Consider the following 6,168-nt stretch of genomic DNA (forward strand, 5'->3'; position numbering starts at 1 on the left):
AAGAGTTGGCCCAAACCTTGACAACTACTGCCGAGGGTCACAGCCAGCCAGTACGTTTCCATGCCGAGTTGAGTCGAGCTATGGTTGTAGCTTGATTAAACTATTCAGGGATCTCTGAGTGTCTAGTTTGGTCAGGAGAGGCTGATGAAGTGAAAAAAAACAACATAATATATAGCAATAATGATATTTGTGATGATATTTCATAGAATTTCAAAATAAAAGTGTTTTTGATATGGAATGATAATTAGTTTAGTAATAATAAAATATATTAATGGTACAAAATGAATCTGTAAATAAAAAAGTGGCATAAATGGAGGACCGCATGAAATTGAGTGGGGGGCTGCAAGTGGCCTACAGGCCTCAGGTTTGAGACCTCAGCTTTAAATGGACTACTGTCCTTGTCCCAGTTTAAAAGCACAACAGCATGGATACTTGACCTGAGCCTGTCAGGACCTGAGGGTTAGACTAGGTTTGAAAAAAATCAGAAATAATTGTCGGGCTTGAATCCAGTTTGGTCGCTTCAGTAATTTCAAGGTCTTTTAGTAAAACATTGAGTAAGATAGGTTGAATTTAATTGGTGTCGTGTTTAAAACTGTAATCAATAAGTAATAATAGAAACTAACTAACTAACACTCAATGCAACACACAGCTAACAGTTCAAAACAAACCACAATGGTTGGATTATGTGCAATTTTATCAGCGGTTACACTTCAACAGGAGTTAATGAAGGAGAATCGATCGTGGTTGATGGTGAGCATAAAATTTTATTATACTCATTAAGGCCGGTGATAACTCATAAGGTGTGTGGCTTCCTCCTCGATGCAACAGTAACTTTTGTCACTTGCTGTAACCATAAATAGCAGCTGCACCCACTTGTCAGTGCACTTCGTCTTACTCTACAACTAAAAATCTAGGATATGTGTCGGGTTCAGGTCTAGTCCAGACAGGCAGCGTCGAGTAGAGAATCGATTTATTTAATGAAGTCTGTCCGCCTCCTCAATAATGCCCCCTTTACAGTAAGTTTGTTAGCCTTGGGCGGTATTTAGTTCAGCTAGCAGTTAGTCGTAAACATGTCAAACGCTATTCCGAGTCTTACTGTCAATATACTGTCCTGGATTTTGCCATGTTTTGCTCACTGTGGTCTCATTCCGTACCGGCTTCTTCCGACTGAACTATCTGGTACTTGGTGCTTTTTTGGCATATCGGCTCAGCCAGTGACTGAAATGTGACTGATTGGCAGAGTGTGTCATCCCTGGAAGAGTCATGAGCGTGCCGTCTCACACAGGAATGAAACTGAACAACCGCCGAACTGCACAAATAAGACTGGGTGTCAGTCTTACATGTTGACTGAGAGTGAGCAAAGTTGCAAACTGTGGTGATGTCCACGTGTCTGGTCGTCTCTTTATCTCCCTGTGAATGACACCTGTAACAATTTGCGGCTTTGTTGAGTCACGTGACACTGACAGCCAAGGTACGGAGGAGACACGAGGTGCTCCAGAGGTCAAGAAGGGAGGTTAGGAAGGCTGTATTGATGTAGCTGGCCTCTGACCTCATGTCTCTGCAGGAGGGTGGGTTGCCATTCACCTCCTGGCAGCATGCGTCCACAGTCTGACCTGAAACCCAAGTCCTGCAATGGCCAAAGGTCTTCATCAGTGCATGCACGGACGGGGAGTCTCCCGATCAGGTTCCTTAGAACACGACTCCACATGGAACATGAATTAACAGTTCATCTGTAACAAAGCAAAGTAACAAATAGGGATAAAGACCAGGGACAGCTGGAAGAAAAAAAGAGGCTATTTTTCTCTTGTACTTGACAAATCAGAGAAAATACCAGAGAAAATTCGATGTTCCTTCAGGATATTAGCCGTTACCTGAGGATGGTTCAGCCTTGTCTTTTCCAAAACATTTATAAAGTAAATTGTTCTCTTGCTGAGCTAACATAAATAAAAAGAGACACATTTATTTATTTTTTTACTCCATAGCATGAATCTCTCTTAAATAAAATAAATCAGAAAGTTGAAGCTTACATGCATACAAATTATGATTTGTACAGGATAAAGAAGAATGATTATTCCCTTAGAATACAGAGCATTTAGGCTGCTTTTTTCCATTACTATATTAAAACGGAGGCTATAAGAATGTGCTATATAGAGTGTCTAAATATCTTTGTCTTTTTTTCTGCTTTTTATGATGGAGAAATGAAAAAGAAAAGACTACATGCTGGCCAAGGACCTGGATTCATCCAATGAATTCATCCAATTGTATGCACTTTTAAAATCACATAACAGGGACCGTGTATTACACAGTTAAAACTGTGTAATAAATGAAGATAAAGATACCATACTTTAAAGCTAGGTAGGTTTTAATTCAGAGAAAAAAACAGTTTCCCCATCAGGAATTATAATGCAGTATTGTTAAGAACTACCGTCACACACATTTGGAGTCCATTCTAAGCCTCTGCCACTCTGACTGACACGGACCAACATTCTCACTGAGGTGTGATTTATGACACTTCATTTATAGTGTACAATTAGGACCTGTTAATTAGCTCATAATACTCACAGAGTGTGAGTCCACACACACACACACACGGCTGGCTTACTCACAGCAAGAAGGTTGTAGGTTCGCATCCTCATATGGAGGATGAAGCATGTACACAATGGATGGATACTCTAAGTGCTTGTATCTCTGTGCAGTTTGGTGACACGCCGAGCCTCGGGCAGCAGATCTCCCACAGAGACACTGGATCACGCATCAGACCACTACAGCACCGCAACATCCTGCTTCATCCATCAGGAGGATCAAGTCACACAAATAGCTCTGGGGGTAAGAGTCACACTCGCTGTCTGAGAGAATGTCCACAAGTGTCAGCCGAGCGACCAAGTACAACTTGCAAAGTTTTGATTTTGCTGTGATGGGAAACCGCTTACTCATATTTTACGATTTCGGTTCGTACTGGTTTCAAGCATCTGTGATATTCGTCCACAAGAGACCAGTAAAGTCTCTTTGTAAAAACTCCCACAGTTTATGTAGCCTAAATTCTAGTGGTCTCCCCTGACCAGGGAGGCCTCCTCCTCTGTTTTTCCCAGACTCTACATGCACCTCATATTGTAGAACATTAGACATAAGACGGAGCTCAGTTCAGGTCGGAGTGCTTTCTTAGTTCTGATCACAGAAAGCACAATCGGAGGTGGTTTGAGGACGCATGTGACCACATTCCTGAGTGGCATGGATACAGAGAGACAGCCTCCTCAACTGATGTCTTCTGATCCGCAGTTCTCATACCTTTATTTATTTGCTGCCGCACTTTCAACACTGATCAGCACATGGTGGGTGGGTAGAGGTTTGATTTGTCTGCTCTCTCTGTGTCACGCACACACGATACAATCAAACTTGTAAAAAACATAATTTTGTTCTTGCAAACAGTTGTGACGTGTGTATTTGAATAAAGGATGTGGGGAAACCAGATCTTATCTCATGTGGTCACAGGAGACACATCCAGGACACATGTTAATGCCAGGTGTAAACAGTTTTACTCAGCGTTGTCCATATGCGATCACATCACTCAGGACAGATGTTAATACTGGGTCTGAAGTGCCGGACCACTGTGACAGATACCTCCACATAAAAGTGCCAACAAGTAAGATGTGAATGTTATTTTACAAGTTTTGATGGTTGAAATGCAAATAATTGTATAAAACACCAAACTAAACTGAAATGAACTGGTGAAACTGGGATTTCGAAACACAGACACACACCATGTTGAATTGGGTGGATTTTTGATTTGCCAGTTTGGCAACACAAAGAAAACACAAACACACGGATGAAGAACAATGCAGGATGAAAGCTCAGTGAAATGTTTGAGCTTGCTGTCTGATGTTGTTAAACACCTGCTGCTGGACTCGGCCCTGTGGCACATGCTTATAGTCTGAGTGTGTCGGTGTGTGGTGAATGAAGGATCGCCGCCATGTGACCCTTTCCTCTGATTAGCCCAAGCTAAACAAATCATCTTTAAATGTCAGCTCTGTTTGTTCTGGCTCGCGAAGACCAACACCTTTCGAACTAATAAGTTATGTAACTGATGAAAAGTCACGAGAAGACCGAAAGCCAATTATTTAAGTTTTTGCACGCTGCAGTTGCTAAAGTCGTCCGTGTGAGAACACACCTTATGTGTTGAGATGAATTTATGTGGCAGTGGACACATGTGTCAGGGATGTGATGTTAGGCGTGCACACTTCCATCTCCGCTCACTGACCGTGTCCAAGCGAGCGAGAAATGGATTTCTGCAGGTGCTGCTCTTTTCTCTCCGTCCTGTGAGCTGTGGTTATTATTATTGCTCATGCTAACTACACACTTCCTCTTATGTTTTGTTTTTTTCTACAGAAACTGCTGTTGCAGCTGTGACTGGGAAAAGTAAAACATCAATTCCTGTGAACCACGGAACCATTTCCAGCGAAGACGGCTCCAGCGTGTTTGACAGAACGAACGTGAAATGTGAGTTCTGCTCGAGCCTCAACAGCTCACTCCATCAGAATAAAAGAATCTCCAGAGGAATCTCTTAGATTTGCACACACATTCATTCATTCATTCATTCATTCATCGTCTACCACTATTATCACAGGGCGCTGGTGCCAATCCAAGCCAACATAGGGAAAAAGGCGGGGTACAGTCGCCGGCAAGGGTATAATAGTTTGGGATTTTTCATTAGTTTTAGTTTTTATTTAGTTTTGACTTTTTGTTTTTAAAATTAGTCATTTCTGATTAGTTTTTAGAACAGCTTTGCTAGTTTTTATTTTTGTAATATGGAGTGTTACGCAAGATGCAAAAAGGTCATAATAAATATTGTGTCATAAAAACGCAACAAAAGATGCCATTTTAAAAATGTATGAGGACAAATGGACAACTATCCCTGAATCAAATATAACAGTCTACAAGACATTAGCCTGAAGTAAAACATGTGCATCATATACTGCTGAGGTTGGATGTAGTTAGTGTGAAAGGTAAAAATCAAATTGCCAACTGACTAAAGACACACATGAACATGACAACATAAATTATCATAAATAACCCTAATGAGACATACCACATTGTCGGTCTCTTAATCTGAGGAAAAAAATGAGTAAAATAAAAAAAAAAACAATAAACCCCTAGAATAAAGGTTTGATTCACTTAGATGAACCAATTCACTCCATAATGAATGCTATGTTTATGATGTCATGAATGAAAATAAAACCTTTTAAAATTGCCAGCAGAGAAAAAACAAATACACCGCATGAACCCAAAAGGCTTATGTATGAAATTGACTTGCAAAGACAAAAACTAAGCACATTTACGCTACAATTTTAGTGAGTTTTAATTTAGTAAATATTTATTATATATAATATTATATAAATTTATTTCAGTTAATGAAAATGTCTTTTTCAATTATAGTTTTCATTAACTAAAATAACCTTGGTTGCCAGGCCATCGCAGGAGAGAACATGCAAACTACATACCTCGTTCAGACTGGATCGCGAAACCTGGGTGTTTCTGCTGCAAGGCGACAGCTCTAACCACTTCACCGCCCTGTAGCCATACACACACCAATTAGTGATAATGAATTTTACGTCAGCATTCCACCCGTCCTGATTACTTACCAGTTACTCTGGGGCACCTCAGACCTCACCTGACCCAGAATTCAAACCAGTAACCCTACGGTTACAAGCCAAGTTCCCCTCCACTTGTCCATAGTCCCACAACAACAGGGAGCAGCTTGAACAGAGTTCAGATATTAAGCACAGAAAGAGTTTGTTCTTTATTTAAATTCTTTCTTTAAAAATGTGTTTAATTCTTGTTGTTTTCTTGATATAGTGTTCATATTTAAGGTTGCAGCTTGGTCTACTTATCATTTTCATAATTGATTAATCAACTTACATTCATCCGGTATTTTGTTGAGCAATTCTTTGCTAATTCTAATTTAATATCATAAAATGATTCCCAGAGCACAAGTGTTTTCTCTGATAAGTTTCTCTGGGATCAATTAAATCAGTATTCAAATATTCACCATTGATTTAGTTATAAGTTATTTTCTTAAATTAATTCTCAGCTATGACCTTAGTTAAACCATGTGCAGTTATGTATAAAGTTACATCACCACTACAGCCAACAATGGAACAACATCAAAAACAT

At 39.9% G+C, this 6,168-nt stretch overlaps 1 long non-coding RNA gene across 1 annotated transcript in view; it reads left to right on the forward strand.

Annotated features, from left to right (window-relative positions):
• The first annotated feature begins 2,729 nt into the window (after positions 1-2,729).
• The window catches only part of LOC122779243, a 22,587-nt gene continuing 19,148 nt past the window's right edge, over positions 2,730-6,168 (forward strand). The window contains exons 1-2 of the long non-coding RNA XR_006361543.1: positions 2,730-2,826; positions 4,384-4,494. This is a non-coding gene — a long non-coding RNA (uncharacterized LOC122779243). The remainder of the gene's footprint in view (positions 2,827-4,383; positions 4,495-6,168) is intronic.

This window comes from Solea senegalensis, linkage group LG13 (assembly GCF_019176455.1).
Source record: "Solea senegalensis isolate Sse05_10M linkage group LG13, IFAPA_SoseM_1, whole genome shotgun sequence".
Classification (NCBI taxonomy): Eukaryota; Metazoa; Chordata; class Actinopteri; order Pleuronectiformes; family Soleidae; genus Solea; species Solea senegalensis.